Below are 16,861 nucleotides of genomic sequence, written 5' to 3'. Positions count from 1 at the left end.
CTGAGTACATTTGACAGGAAGTCACATCCTCATCCATCATCATCATCATCATCATCATCATCATCATCATCATCATCATCATCAAAAACAACCCCTCCATGGGCCAGGGATTTAGCTCAGTGGTTCTGCCGCCTGCCTCTGAAGCGCAAGTTTGATCCCCAGTACCAAAAACAAAACAAAACAAAAAATGGCCTCCAGTGTTCCACACTGGCCACTGTATCAACTTGGCAAGGCAGCAAAGGGTCTTCAGTAACCAGGCAACAGAGGATCAGGGTACCACCTAACCCTAGATTCAGAGAAAAGCTGACTCATTCTGTGCCCCCACGCACAGGCTAGGCCCAGGCACTACTCTTTCTCCCAGCAGGAGGGGGTCACTTAAGCACCACAGAGCACCAGATGGCACCAAAAGATGCCAGATGGGACAGAGACTTGCATTCACCCTGAGACTCATGCAGTGCATGGTGGAGGGTGTTCTGTATATTATTGTGATGAATGAAGTCCTTCAGTGTAATGAAACCTCAGGTCTCTAGGCATTGGTCTTCTTCCCTGGTCTCATTACACAGCCACTGGACAAGCAGACACTTCCTCTGGGGGCTCCCCCTTGAATCCCAGGGCTCATAGGATGTCAGACTCCTCCTTCAGAGTTGCTGCTCTCCATGCAACCTTATACTTCCTTCTTAGTACCTCAAAGCCACATCTATAAACTCCTCTTACCTACCCAAAGGGTAACAAGGCTCAGCTCATTAACATGCAGGCAGTAAAGTAAGGCAGGAGCTCTGATTTGTCGTATTAAGTCAGCTATATTGCTATGGAAGGAAACATTAAAAGTTCTTTTTTCCAAGATATTCCCTCCAACTCCCACCCACTGCAGAAAAAGTCTCTGGGGACAAGCCTCTGCTTCAGCACCTTGCTCACACAGATCTCTGATAAATGTCATCAGTGCCAGTGGCCCAGGTCCCACTCTGCTGGGCCCTTCTCTTTGGAATCTTGAGATAGTTCTCTGGTGCTTCTGGTCTTGACAGCTTCTCATGATAAAGCATTCATCTTAGTCCTTTCCTCTCACCCATCTACTCTGAAAGGAACCAGTTCTAGGGAGTGATGAGGAAGACTCCACTTACACCACGGAATGCCTCACTCCTGGCACGAGTCACAGTTTTTCTCTGCCCTTTTCCATACAAACTAATACCATTACCACCAACACCGTCAGAAGAAGGCACATTTCATAGATTTCCTTGTACATTTAGAACTGCCAAGACACGGCTGGCTTTGGCATTGAGGAATGTACAGGTCGATTTCCTCCATGCCACAGAGCATGGGTGAAGGACGAGCCCAGGACAGGATTAAGTCAGCAGACCGGAGATAAGTGGACGGTGACACATTCATATTGAATACCTTGCAGAGCATAAATGCCTTCTAGAGTGGAGGGCAGGGGAAAGGGCAGGACTGCAGAGTCACTGGGACCAGAAAGACTGGTCCGAGGCATCAAGGGCAGACATGTCCTCCAAGGAAAGCATTAAAGGACATCTCCACAAGTGAAAGTAGGCTGTCCACTCAGGCTCCCCTATGTCCCTTTAGTTTCAGTGACCCTGTCTGAATGTGTGAAAACAAAACACAGAAAGAGTCAATGTCAAGGTTTGGGGGATACACACTAGCATATGATTAGGGTTGGGTAGCTATGTCTTAATGGAGATATTAAATGCCTGCCAGGGAACTTTGTCCAAGGTTGGGAGGAGGACAGTGAGAACAGGGATGGGGCTCCTAGGTCACTGACCTCCCAGTTGCCATTGTGGCAAAGATCTGCCTTCCTGTCCTAGCTGGCCAGGCAGAGATAAGACACTGCTGTAGCCTACTCCTTAGACTTGAGTGGGGAAGCCCACGTGGGGGGTCCTGCACCCTGCCACTCGCTCCCAACACCTGCGTGCCTGGAGAGAGCCACACCATCCTCATATGGCTCTTCTCTCAGTCTAGGCTGGAGCTGAGTAGGAGAGAATTGAATTCCCCTTTCCTCCATTGCTCCCAGGGCTGCTAATTCATAGTTGCATTAACTTTCATTTGGATAACAGCATGGGGGATTGTCAGATGTTGGCTCTGACCAGATTTAATCTACAGGCTGTGCTCTGCCCTCTTTCCACTTGCCTTTTATTCAAGATCCTAATGAAGAGATTTATCTGATTGGTTTAGCAGACACCTATCTGGAATGAACTGCTCCAGACCTGCGCAACTCTACCTCTCCACTCCAGTCAAGAGTGGGGGCGTTGTAACTCCCTCTGCTCTGAAACAAATTAGATCTCACTGACAGACTCTATCTGCTCGAGTTCTCTATTATGCTTTGCTTTAGGTTTGCTTTAGCAATGACAAAACTGCTTTGACACCTTCATAGATTCTCAGCCAGTGTTCTCTGTCCCCCCACTCCAGATCTCTCTGCTGTCCAGTGTCATTTTTGTAATGATTAAAACCATCATGATTCTCCTCCGGTGTCCCAGCATCTACAGCTTCTCAGCTTTGTATCAGTGACATTCAGCCACAAGTGGCAGTTCTGCCTGCTCCACTGATAGGGAAAGACTTGTGGAGAGATGGTGGAATAGTTTTGAAGCTGCTCTCCTCACCCTCCTTCCAGCCAGCCAGCACATCCTCTTCTGTTCAAAGAAGTCATTCACCCTCCCCTTGTCTCCACAAGATCCCTAGAAGAACGTGGCCTGGGGCCATTCTGTAACCATTTTAATCTGTACTTGTAATTTAGCAAATCTTCAGAAATGTCCCTTCAGGCTGTGGGCAAACATCTCAGGTTTCCCCTGGTGCCTTGGGGAAAGCTGCTAACCTACCTCCACCCTAATTGCCTTATTAGACTCACAACAGATGCTCCCTCCCCACACAGTCTCCCTTACTGAGGCCTTCTCATTTCCCTGAGAAGGCTGGAAAAGAGGGAAAACATCCCAAGTTGGCCACCATCGAGATGGAGCCAACAGTAAGCACGTTGTTGACTATGAATTCTGCATTTCCAAGTTCCGTTAGTGCTTTGGTAGAATTAATAACTGCAGTGATACTGGTTGTATTCATTACTTGGAGTCCAGTAAGGTCTTCTTTGGCTGTAAATTCTTCTCATTCATTGGTGTGCTCATTCATTTATTTATTCATTCATTAAACACACATTGAGTATCCATCATGTGTCAAGAGATCCCCAAAATGAAGTCTTGAAAGACTGGGGCTACAGCAAAGGACAAGAGAGAAGAAAACACCAAATGCTTCTTGAATGCAGGTCCTCAGATACTCTCCTCACTTTCCTCATCAGTGTCTTAGTTGAAACAGGGACCACTGTGGTGGGACAGAAGGCTGGGACAACGAAATGAACCCCTGGCTGCAGTAAACTATTACCCTTTATAGCACAACACATTTCAACAGACCTGTAATGAGATCCTGATAAGAAACAGAAGCAGAATGTTTACATGAAATGAAAAATTGTTATCAAGGGGGGAAAAAAGTAAATAAGGCTTCTCATTTCACTTGCCTTTAATCATCTTAAAAATTACTAATTTTGTTAGTCACACAACTGGGCAGTACATTATAAGCTTCCCAAGCTTTGCTATTGGTAATACTTCTGATGTGTGGGTTATTTATTTTTATTTTTTTAAAGAGAATAATCAGGTTTTTTAAAACATTTTTTTCCTTAAATTCTTTTATTGGTACATTTTAGGTATACAACACAATTACATTCATCATTGGGAACTTGTATCATTACATGATGCATCTTGGTTCTTATTTTTTCCCCATTCCTAGCCCTCCCTTCACCCCCTCCACCCTTCCCTATTTACAAAGACTTTATTTCCATTTTTTCCATTTCTCATCATTTTTCCTTTCCCTTCTTTCCTTTCCCCTGCCCCTCTCAGTACCTCTACCCCTACCCCTTTGGACCTTTTCTTCCTATTTTGCATTATCGATTATTCATTCTAATGATTGGTACATTTCAGGTACACAATATAATGACATTCATCATTGGAAATTTGCACCTTTACATAATCTCTCTTGGTTCTTATTTTTCACCCTTGCCCAGCCCTCCCTTCAACCCCTCCATTCCTCCCTACTTACAGAGATGTTTTCCTATTTTTCCATTTTCTCATATTAATCCCATTCCCTTCTTTCCTTTCCCCTACTCCTCCCACTTCTTTCCCTTTTGCCCCTTTTCTTCCTATTTCACATTACCTATTATACATTTTAGTCCTTATTTACACTTTCAGTTTCTCACACTAGAGAAACCATTTGGTATTTACACATACGTGTCCTATTTATTTCACTTAAGAGTATCACTTCAATGTGCATCCATTTAGGTATAAATGTCTCTAATTTCTCATTTTTTATGGCTGAGTAGTACTCCATTTTATAAAAAAAACACATTTTTTTTATCCAGTCTCCAGTTGATGGGCATTTGGGCTGTTTCCAAGTTTTAGCTATCACAAACTGTGCTGCTGTGAACATGGATGCACATATAAAAGACTTGAAGTTTGTTAGTTACTTATCACACACTCAGAAAGGTACACAAACAAAGTTGGTGATAAGTTAATGAAAGTTTTAAAATGGCACCGATTCAAAGTTCTTACTGTCTGTTTTTTACATGTCAAGTTTTTACAAATCCATGTCTATGTTGATGTTTGTTTCACCAGAGGAAACCACCAATGATCCGAAGGACTACCGTGGCTCCGCGGTTTCCACCGACAATGGAGAGTGATCCTCCTCTGACTCCATCTTCTCCAGACACTGACACCCCCACCAGACGTGGGGATGTTTGATGAATGGGGGTCTCCAGGAACCTCACAGCGCACAGTACCTTCCTCCTCCAGGCAGCAATTAACACCATAGCTGAGGAAGTGAGATATTATCTTCCTGCTCCTTGTACCACTGCACACCCTTCCCATTACAACGCTGCAATACAGATTTCATGTCATTGTGTTATTCTCGGGCGAATATCTTTTCCCATCATTATCAGCATTTTAGAGAGGAATCAGGAATATGATAGAAGGAATCTAAGAAATGGGGTCTTGTTTTTTCCTGTGCAGTTCTATGCATAGCTAAGAATCAGAGGTTTTATAACAAAGGAGGAGGGAGGACAATGATATCCACTGAACTTGGACAGATGTTAGTCCCCCCCCCATTAAGTTTATTGATACATTTTCGGTATAAAATACATTTACATACATCATTGGGATCTTGTACCATTACATGAGTATCTTGATTCTCATTTTTTTTCCTCTTCCCCTGCCCTCCCTTCACCCCCTCCACCCTTCCCTATTTGCAAAGATTTTGTTTCCATTTTTTTCCTTTTCTCATATTTTTTCTTTTCCCTTCTTTCCTTTCCCCTACCCCTCCCACTTCCCCTGCTCCTTTAGACCTTTACTTCCTATTACACAATATCAATTATACATTTTTAAAATTAAATATCAAGACCTAGGAGACATTACCACAGATTTTACAGAATTTAAAAGGATATAGAAAGCATATTTCAAATATCTGTTTTGAAATAAATTTGACAACTTCTAAGAAGTACCTTGGAAGACAAATTAATGAAACTAACTCTGGAGGAAATATCGAATTTGAACAGCACCTATTAAAGAAAGTATATTCCTAGCTTGAAAACCTACCTATATGACAAGAACAGGCTCGTATACATTTTAACTGATAAACTATATCAAACATTTAAAACAGAAGAAAAAGGAACACTTCTCCCCTCATTCTAGGCAATCAACATTGTGCTAATCCTAAAACTGGATAAAAATAGAAGAAAAAAGTATGAACATAGATAGAAATTTGTTTAACAGAACAAACTGTGAGAAGTCAGATCTGGCAGTATGTAGAAAGTGGTTTTATTATAGGGATGGCAGTGTTGGTTCTGCACTGGAAGATCCACCCCCAAAAGTTGATGTGTGGGTTATAACAGCTGCCTAGATTACTTCCAAAGGATCTGAAGTCCACTTTTGCTGAAAACACTGACCCTTCACTTGAGCCTATGGAGATCTGATGTGTGACTAAATGGGATAAAAGGCTTGGCATCTCTGTCTTCAAATTCTGGCTGTCCCCTTTGATATCTTAACCCTTGGGCTAGATTCTACCCAGATCTGAATGTAGACATGCCGTTCATTTAAAAATGTTTAGTCCAAAAGTATAATACAAGGTCCTCTCTGACTTCTTGGTTCATTGAGGCTGGTATATACATCCTCCCCCCCCCCGCCCCCCCACACTTTTGTGCCTTCATCCTCTGGTTCTTCAGAAGCCACAAAAGCCCCACCACTTGAAACCCTTTGGCCCTAACACAGAGCCCAGACTGACAAGGCCAGGATGTTTTACATAGGATGACAGTGTCAGCTAAATGAAAAGTCAACAACCTGGTGTTCCAAATCTGTCACAAAACCCAACATCTTTTGGAACCATGCTCTTGGGCAATGGAAATTACCAGATTTTAGCTCATTCCAGCAAATTAATAAAAAGTAGCTGTTCTCTTTGTACAGAGCAGCAGCTCCATCCCTCTCTTGACCAGTTACTGACTCCCTTCCACTAAAAGCCTAATTTGGCTGAAGCTCCTCCTCCAATTCCAATAAAGCTTTGCCTGTACAAGAGTGTGTGTGCTTGTGATTTCTGGGCTCGTCTTGTTTCTATCATCTCTGAGTCAGAAGATTCTGTGTTCTGGTATCACAGGCACTGTTTCTTCTCCGCCTCTGTCATTGTTTCTATACACATCCCCTTTGGCCAACCCAGCACACCAGTCACAGTTGGGAGGGCTGTGCTGTCCAAGCAGCAAAGTCATCACATCCCTCCCTAAATGTGCTGCCCTCCTTCACCATCTGTCCAGTGCTGCTCGTGGACCTTTCTACAACTTACGATGACTAGTGCTTCACTGGAAACCCTGGAAATCCGGAAACACAGATAGGTGTTAGGAAATTCTGATAGTCACAAACCTTAACCAGAACTGCTAAGATTTCAGAGTAGTAATCCAGTGCCCTAGAATGAGGGCTCCACCTCCTTATGAGAACAAAACCCTGAGTTGAGATGCTAGAACTCAAGTTGTATTCCTCCCTGGGAAATGAACAAAAGGTGCCCTAAACTGCAAATTAAGTGGTTATACATTAGACCACTGGTGGCAAATTTTTTAGAGCCCGAGTACCCAAACTGCAACCCAAAACACACCTATTTATTGCCAAGTGTCAACACCTCGAATACTGAATACTGAGGTTTTTTCAGTTTAGAAAAAACAACTGTTAACAGATTCTCAGCTGCTGGAGTGACTCTTGTGCTGACAGAGAGGGCTCTGTGTGCTCGCTGTAGCACACATGCCACAGGTTCACCATCACTGCCCTAGACTGTGGCCTTGAGATTTTGCAACTAAGCTAGTAACCCTTGTCCTTGCGAAAGACAGATTTGTTTGGTGCCACCATAACGGGGCTTGCAAACCTGGGCTATCATTCTGGTTTGCTCTTTATGCACTTAATCATCTCACCCAAACCACCTAACCTTTCTGGGCCTCAGCTTCCCCATTAATAAAATGCTACTATCCTTTATTTAGTCATACATGGCCAAAAGAAGATTAATGAGCTATCTACACTTACACTAACTGTTCAGTAAGGTTACATTCTATGAATTAATTGATTCATTTATTTAAAACAACTTAAGAGCATGTTTTATGTCAGTTGGTATAAGAGCTCATAAAATATGTCCCAGTATCTATAACAGGAAGGGCACTGCTTAGCTAATAAGATTTAATGGCCACAGAAAATCAAATGCTTGGATATTCTAATAGTAGTGGTAATAATAATGGCTGTTACTATTAATTTTGTATTCATTGTGTACCAGGCAACATATTAAATGTTTTATTCAGTTTGTGCAATTTATTTTCATAAAATGACCATATAAGGTAAATGCCACTGAGCACAAATTGTTCAATTAACATATGGTATAACCAAAGTGTGGCAGGCCTTGTAGTAGGTACTTGGTACAATCACTCAGATATAGCATCTTCACGTGTAGAAGGGTTAAATAACTTCCCAGCTACTCAGCTAGCAGGTAGCAGAAAAGAACCAGAAATCTAGTCTGTCAGGCAACAGAGCCAAATTCCTATTTGCTAATTGCCACACCTATCACTTTGGTTTCATGACTTCATAATGTCAGCCAAAGCCAGTGTTTTCTGAATCATGGATTCACTCACTTCCAGGGTCCTTTTCTCACTCAGTTTTTCCCACTCCCTTGTGTTTGCCTGGTTCTCATTTTGAATTGCCCTCTGAACACGGCTATTTTCTTCTTGTCTTCTACTCTTTGCTCTCTCCTTCACCTCTCCTATAACTCTGCAAAATATCTGTGAATTGGCTAAAGTATGGACTCTACCATGGTCAAATTTGAAAGGAACAAGCTGTGAATTCCTCTGAAAATATTAGCTGCACACTACAGAGCCTGTGGAAGAAATAGAGACAGGCATTCAAGACCAACTCTCAATGAAGTTGGAAATGTGGGTGTTCAGGCAGGTTTAGAACTGTGTATCTCCTTCCTACCTTGAAATCACATTTGATTTGATGGTATAGCTAAAGGGAAAGGCCCGTAACTGAGCTGAGTCTCATATCGTGCACACAGACATGCAAATGCAGTTTCAAAATAAAGAGCTCTAGGGCCGGGGATTTAGCTCAGTGGCATTGCACTTGCCTTGTAAGCACAGGTTTGATCCCTGGTACCACACACACACACACACACACACACACACACACACACACACAAAGACAAAGAGCTCTGGGTTTGATTCTCACATAGCACATGGGAGATAACGTGGCCACTAATGGAGAATTGGGTCTTCCTTAGCTGCTAAGAACTGGAATAAGATTAAGAAAGGATTCAACAGTTTTTCAAACACCTAGGAAATCTGGAAATGTCAGTGTCATCATGCACAGCATCCTCCGAGGGAGCTCTCCAATTGGTCTGAATTGTTCTTTTAGACAGACTTAGGGGACACTGGTACAGCACTGACCCCAGTCGAGAAGGGAAACTCTTAAAAGGTGTGGTTGTCCAAGCTGTCATGAAGCATGATGCTAACACAGGACATGAACATGGAACTATTTGAGAAAACATGGCATCAGGCTCCTGGAGAGTTAATTCAGATATCCCAACCGCTGCTTGGCTACCTCAAATCTCCAACACAACTCATTATTTCATAGAGGTGTTAAATATAAATTGTTCATTAAAACACATATTATTGGATGTTTAACTACCGTGTAATTGATTTTCTATCCATTTCCTAGTGGTTAACCCTCGATAAATGCTTTTTGTAATCAACTTAAAGTACAATACCCACCACGCTTGATATCCTTCTCCTTTGGTTTAATAAGAACCTAGTTCTATATTATTGAATTCATAGTTGATAATAAAAAAAAAATCAGTTAAGTTTCAAGAGCAGCATTAAAAAAAGATTTCTTTGGTGTGAATGTGAACCTGTCTTCCTTTTTAGAAGGATCTGAGTGCCGCTGAGAACTTGGGTGCTTCGGTCGTGTTTCAACCATCAGAAATTAGACCAGGTCCAGGAAAGTCAATTGACATGCTCAAAGCTAGAAAGACAGTTCAGTAGGACTAGAGATACCATGCAGGGACCCCAATATGCAGTGCAGTGTCCTGAGAGATATACAGATCTTCCCCAGGGTTGAAAGAACAAAAAAATTAGTTCAACATTGACATTCAGTATTCCCAAAGAACATCAGAAACAATTAAGTGTGGATATGCTTTTGAAAGACCCAAGGGATTAAGCTGCCTGCTTTCAAGTTTTGCCCAGTTCTTATGAGTCCTTTTAAAATTCCCACCTCCTCAGAGAGCCTGGCTTAAATGATTGCAACTTGTAGGGAAAGCAAGGAAGTACAATGGTTTGTTCAGCTCCTGGGAGGCGGACAGCAAGAGGCGGAAGTCAACAGAAGAGAAGTGAGGGAGGAGATACCTCTGGCTGGTCTTCAAAATCTCTGACATGCTCACACCATCCTCAGTCCTCACAGCTTCCAGAAACACACATACCACAAAAACACACAGGGCTGAGTAAAATATATATGAAATAACATATGTAAAGCTCTCTGGAAAGTATCTGGCACACAGCAAGTGTTGAAAACGTTAGCTATTACAGGATTTCTATATTAATATTTATCATTCTACAGCACGCTCTTTAGCTCACTCAAATTATCCCCTTACTACTGCACAGAGATGAATACCATACATTTATTTATTTATTCACTTACTTCCTTAGATAAATTCCTAGACATAAATTTGCTGGGCCTATAGGTGTGATTTTTGGTGAGCTTTTTAATTATTCTGTTCATTGCCATAGACAAGCTTACTGGGTACCATGAATTGGACATCTTTGTGAGGTGGTGAGTCTTCTGTCAGGGGAAGCTAGCAAGAACCAGCAGTATGAACCTTTATTGAAACTGCTATAAAGAGAATTTATGTGGTTTGTAGATGATTGGATTCTCAGGTCCCTTCTAGTTCTTAAATTTTATGATTCTGATTCTTCTGGAGCACAGAAATGGTTATGCGCTTGCACCTTCGCAAGGAGTGATGGGAGGATACCTTTCAGACTGGAACGTAACAGGCCACTTACTTTCTCTCTGGATGCTCTGGCTGGTGGAGATCAAAGAGTGAGCATCTCCCCATTCAGCCTCTGACAAAAAAGAGAGACTGCCTGAGCAGCATGCTGTTGTTAGATAAAGAGAGATCCTCTTCTAGAAGGGCATTCTCTTCTGCATGGTGAGTGGAAAGCTTGCTTTATCTAGGACACAACCTTAAAATAAAATTCAGTGATCACCAAGTGACTCAGTGTAAGAGCCTTCATTCTCCATGAGAGGACAGTTGCTAAGAATGGCAGGAACCACCCACAGATGGTCTGGATACCAGTTGCATCACAGACACATATACAACACAGCCCTTTCCTCTGAAGCATGCAGCCAAGCTCACATCGAGTTCTCCTCTGTGTACATTAAAACCAAAATAAATAATCCAAGAAAATCTGCATATGTCAGTGTGTTTGGGGCCCAAGATAAATCAGGCAATGGGCCTAAGAGGAATGTAAGGCATTTGGCTACGCTTTCCTTCTCCTAAGCATTAGATCACTTTCCAGTTTTAAAATATGCAAAGATGCTCAATGCCCAAAACGCCAAGGCTGGTAGTTAAGATCTTTCAGAATCTGACTCCACTTAGCTAATTTCACATCTCATAAATGTTCCAGCTCAACCAGGTAGGTCTTCTTATTACAAACAACCACCTTTTGCTTGCCACTCGTTTTTATTTTTCCCCTCAGGTGTCTGCTTGTGCTTGCCATGTTTCAAAAGACATTTACACATTTCTCCATCATTTGAAAGATATATCCTACTCTAAGGTACAGCTTGTGATGGCTTGGTCAGCCTTGTGCCGCTCTCTCTCTCTCTTCTCCCATCTTCCTTCCCTTAGAGAGATGGGGTGGGGGTGGGGGATCATCAGTCTGAGATGCCTGGTTACCTGAGGAATTCTGGAATGATAGGATGGCTTCTCAGGAGTTCATTTTCATAGACCACTTAAAAGGGCCAGGGATTTAGCACAGTGGTTTTGCCACCTGCTGCACAAGTGCAAGGACCAGAGTTCGATCCCTGGTACCAAAAAAAAAAAAAAAAAAAAAATTCTTCACATAGACCACTTAAACTCCTCAATAGAAAAGGTGGATGAGAGCTGGATGTGGTAGCAAATGCCTGCAATCCCAGCACTCAGGAGTCTGAGGCAGGAGGATCAACATGAGTTCAAGGCCAGCCTGGACTACATAGCGGGACCTGGTCTCACCACCCCCCCTCTCAAAATAAAAGGTGATGAAACAGACCTAGACTGAAAGTCAGATCTCCTGAGGACTAAACTTTGACCCTTCTAATGAATGGGGAGTCAAAATTAGCCCAGTTAAGGCAAGGATTTATGCCCCATAAGGACATGTGAACTACTCAGAGGAAGAAGAAAGTTCAAAGATATGAATCTTCTTCAGAAAAGTTTCTAAATACTGATGTCAGAGAAAACTGTGTTCAAGTTCTTAATTATGTTGGCAAAGTCCTTTTTGTCATATGTGTTAGTTTCCATCACTATAACAAAATACCTGACACAATTAATTTAGGAAAAGAAAAGGTTTATTTTGGTTCATTGTTTTAGTGGTTCCAATCCATAGTTGGGTGGGACCACTGCTTTTTTTTTGGTACCAGACATTAATGACAGGGAATGGAGCAAAACTTCTCATTGCAAGAGTAACAAGGGGGGGCAAGGGTCCCATAATCCCCCTCAAAGACACACTGCCAGTGACCTAACTTCTACTAGGCTCCAGCACCCCCCATATAGTGCTACCTTGGGACCCAGCCTTTAACACATGGGTCTTTAGGAGACATCCCACAATGCAAACTAGATCACCAGGTGAGGTAATATGCTCACAGGCTCTGGAGATTAGGATGTGGACATCTGTGGGGAGCCATGAGCTGTCAGGCTACCACCGGAGATAAAGCACATGTGGTGAGAGGTGCTGTAGAAGGGAGGAACTATGTGCATCTTTTGCTTTAAGACAAAACTGAAGAAATGGGAAAGATCTAAATTGAAAAGAAAGGCCGTGCATCAATAGAGAGGCTCTGTGTGTTTGCTAATGGGATCTCACAGTTTTAAATTCTCTCTAATTAGAGCATAAGCTTCAGAGGGACAGAAACCATGTCTGACATTTTCCATTTACTGTCCTTCTATCTGGCTCATGCGAGGTGTTACAGTTTATATCTAGGTGTTCCCCAAGAGCCACACAGGCTCATTGGTGGGGCTTTTGGAAGGTGACTGAATTATGGGGGCTTCTAGCTGACTTGCCGTTAGAAGGCAGGATTCATCAGAAGAGGCAGGTCACTGGGGGCATGACCAGGAAAAGTTTATCTCCCTGCCTAGCTCCTCCCTTCACTCTCTGCTTCCCCTCCATCATGAAATGAGCAGGTTTTTTTTCTCCATGCTCCTCTGCCATGCTGTTTTTTCTTAGGGTACATGATCTAAAATATCAGCCAAAATAAACATCTCCTTCTTCAAGTTGTATAGGTTGCGTATTTTTCCTGAGGCACAAGGAAGGTGACTAAGACACAAGTCTTACTGTCTTACTGACCAGTGTGAGTGTTAGGCATCAGCAGGAAGTTACCGGCTAATGGTAGGTGAGGGAAGAGTCTGCTTATGAATGAGACAGAGAGAAGTAGACAAACCTGAACAGGATTTTATTGCACCAGGTGGACTGGATATGAGGCTGCAGTTCCAGGAGAAACACATGCCTGTGTCCTCATCATGGAATGGCTGCCTGCCTTTGAGTGTCAGGCATTATGCAAAGGCATCTGTGCCAATCATTTTGTTGACATATGAGACACTAGAGCCAAAGCAACCAGAAGGAGAACCAAGCCTCCAAGTGACAGAAAGAAAGGCAGAAGCCACAGAGCGAGTGGTCCAACCCATCCTGTGAAGTGCAGAGGCACAGGCCAATGTTTCTTGGGCACCCTTGCCAAGTTACTAAAGTCTGTAGTAATGAGCTTGTCTTGAAGAAAACACAGTGGACCAAAGGAAGGGGAAAGAGGAATGGAAATTATGCTTTTCAGAAAAGGTCAATCATGAGTCAAGGCTCAAAATTAGATAAGACAAATACATTTTTCTGTTTACCCTATACATTTGTCCTGGAAAGGGCTGAAAAAAGATAAGTGATAGAGGGAAAATGAGAGCTCAAAAAAACATAGGAAAAAAAGAATACATGGAGTTTTGTTTTGGTTTATGAGTTAAATGTATTGATATTCCAAAAAGAAAAGCCTGTAAAAAAGATTAAAGATGTAAGTGTGGGTCAGATCTATGTACAGTTTCACACTCTTTCATGTACACACACACACACTATGTGCTTGCACACAGGCATGCGCACATGTGCACACGCACACAGAGCGCGTGAGAGAAAGCCACCAAGTATGATGGCAAGACAAAAGGACTGATTGTTGGCAGAAAATAATCAAATTGGCCTCCAAATTTTCACAAAAGAGTGATTCTTACACACTTAAACCACAGACTAGCAAGCAAGAGTTTTTCATGATTTCTGCCTCTCTGAGGTCTGTCAAACAGCTTTTCTGATATACTGTTTTTATATAAATTCTGCAGTGACTTTTCCCTGGTGGTGTTAGTTGTTTGGGTTTTTCTCTGGCTGCCACAGGCTTATTTATGTTATTCTGATTTAGATCTTTTCCTCTTTCCTTCTTTGCTGAGGCTGGGTTTCACAGGGCATTCTGCTGAGAGGCATATCAACAAGATGCACATCTGCCAGAGGCATGTGCTCATGTGTGGAGGTGTGTGTGTACATGCACACATGTAGATGCAGAGATGTGCTCGTGTATACACACTGCAAGTGTGTGAGGGCAATGTACATATACACACAGAGACATGGGCACATACGTATTATATATTAGTACATATATGCATGTGTATTAGTGTGCACATATGTATTGTGTATTAATACACATATGTGCATGTGTATTATGTGCATGCGGAAGTGTATGTGCATGCACCTGTACACACAGAGCCTAATTTTTCTCCAGAGGCTGTGAGTGTCTGTCATATCCCATGTAGCTCCTTGAGGTTTCCAAGTGAGGAGGCACTGAGCTATGGAGGCATCGCTGTAGGCAATGGAAGGTGCATACTCAGCCATGGTCTGGACCCAAGTCAGAATTAAAGAAGAATTCTGGAGAGTTCCTCTTAGGCCTCCCAGGAAAAAAAAAAAATGCCTGCCTCAGTTTTGACACTTCATTTTATACTCACATTAGAGTTGAATTCAGACTTATTTTGTGCTATTATAGCTGATTATTTATCACTTCAATGGAGAATTTATCGATTTACTTAATATTCATTTCTGATAACATGAAAGATCTGTAAATTACAAATTGTCTGGAGACTCAGAAATGCTTAATTATGTCCTGCTTTTCTCCTGTTCCATTGCCCTTTATCCAGGTCAAGCAGAGCAGAAAGCACACAGCCCTGCCTGTTCATGATGGAGACCAGTCGGTCTTCCTGACCCTTCCAAGGTGGCTTGATTCACAGCATTGTCTTTTAAACTCGTAGAATCCTTAAAGCTTGTCTTGTTCAATCTCACAGGTAGTTCATTTTAACAAATAGTCAGCTATTAAGTGCTGACCATGGTATGTCGTCTCTGTAGGTGGCCTGGCTTAACCTTGAACAACTCTATTGGAAAGTTTCCTGTCATGTAAGGCCCACATTTTCCTCCTGGATGCTCATTTACTATCATAAACAACTTTTAGATCATGAAAACAAACAAAAAACAAAAAAGTTATCTGAAACACATTATGTAGGAGACTACTTTTGCTTTCCATTTTAGTGGCATAAGTAAGTAGCAGTTAATATAGATAACGTTATTTGCACCTTAACTCAGCCAAAGCTGAGTTGGTAAAAACGGGGAGGGGGGAGGATTGGTTCTCTCCTACCAATCCCCTCTGTGCTGATGCATGAGTGCCCAGAGGACCATATGTGTCTGGGGTGGAGCAGGAGGGCCTGTGTGGGCACATGCCTTTCCCTGTGCTCTTTCTACTGCAGTTGGTTTGAAGTACGAATTAGGGGAGGGCCCCGGCAAGGTAATTCAGTAATGGAGGACATGGCAAAGTGAAATGCTAGTTGCTTTAACCCCTGAAGAAAGCATTTCCCTAGCAAATAGCAATAGCTTTGAAAGCAATTGACAGAAAGCTGGTTTAATCCTTGTTCTGCAGATACTTACAGCTGCCCACAGTTTTTAATTAATACACTGGGCTCCCTAACAAAGGGGACGAGGTTGGAGAGCATTAATAGATTTACTTACTCAAGCCCAGGAAAGAACTCAGGAGGAAACGTCCTGGCTGCCTGTGGCCTGCGTCTGCACTGGCCCTCCCATCCCTGTGTGGGAATGCCCCAGGGAGACTTAGACGGACCCCAGAAGGAGGGCAATTCATCTCACAGGAGACTTCCCAGAGATGTCTCATTCCACTCCACCCAAATCCATTCCTTCCTGCACCATTCTTCCCTCATCCCATATGTATAGTTGTCCCTAGGTACCCAAGGGGGATTGGCTCTAGAACCCCCACAGATACTCAAATCTGAAGATTCTCAAGTCTCCTATATAAATTGTTACAGTATTTACATCTAATTTATTCACTGATATGGAGTACTTTTAATCACCTCTAGATTACTTATAATACCTAATACAACATAAGTGCTATGAAATAGTTGTTATTCTGTATCCTTTAAAGAATAATGACAAAAAGTCTATACATTTGTAGTAGGCACAATTACTCTTTTTCTGAATAATTTCCTTCCATGATTGGTTGAATCCATGGATGTGGATCCACACATATGGAGGGCTGATTGTATTTACTGAGGAGCTACTACAGAGAGGCCAGGTACAATGTCTAAATTGAGGAACGATATTTAATCAAAACTTTTAGCTAAGTGCTTTAACAAAGTATAAAACAAAGATGATACACATTCTCACAATGCTCAGCACTAGAGAGAGATATACATTTAGGGCAGACATTCTGGATGGTGGTCCTGGGATTTCATTTTAATCATATCTATTCTAGGTGGTCAGTGCCATTGATACACCAATAATTAAATATTTTGCATATTACCCTGGAAGCAGGAATGGAATCATTACACAAATACATGGAAAACATAAAAAGTCAATGAATAAAGGGATATGGAACTAGTGGGCCACACTTGTGCTAGCAACACATGCCGAAGTCCACTCATTGTGCCCTCAGTGTTGTCCAGTGTCACACACACCTACCTACTTGCAAGTCCCAGCTTTCTAGACTCTGTCAGCCTCTCTGGT

The 16,861-nt window shown here is 42.4% G+C and overlaps 1 protein-coding gene and 1 long non-coding RNA gene across 7 annotated transcripts in view; one reads left to right on the top strand and one right to left on the bottom strand.

Annotated features, from left to right (window-relative positions):
- The window catches only part of LOC110345432 (uncharacterized), a 35,399-nt gene extending 30,473 nt beyond the window's left edge, over window positions 1-4,926 (top strand). The window contains exon 5 of one of the 2 annotated variants that reach the window (XR_015452402.1): window positions 4,656-4,926. This is a non-coding gene — a long non-coding RNA (uncharacterized LOC110345432). The remainder of the gene's footprint in view (window positions 1-4,655) is intronic. The other variant, XR_015452401.1, reaches the window with a different exon arrangement.
- Kirrel3 (kirre like nephrin family adhesion molecule 3) overlaps window positions 1-16,861 on the bottom strand; it is a 584,234-nt gene that overhangs the window by 518,603 nt on the left and 48,770 nt on the right. The window lies entirely within an intron of this gene.

This window comes from Heterocephalus glaber, unplaced genomic scaffold, assembly GCF_053883595.1.
Source record: "Heterocephalus glaber isolate CG9 unplaced genomic scaffold, H.glaber_assembly_v1.0 deba00001446, whole genome shotgun sequence".
In the NCBI taxonomy this organism is placed as follows: domain Eukaryota; kingdom Metazoa; phylum Chordata; class Mammalia; order Rodentia; family Bathyergidae; genus Heterocephalus; species Heterocephalus glaber.
This window is presented reverse-complemented; position numbering and strand designations above follow the sequence as displayed.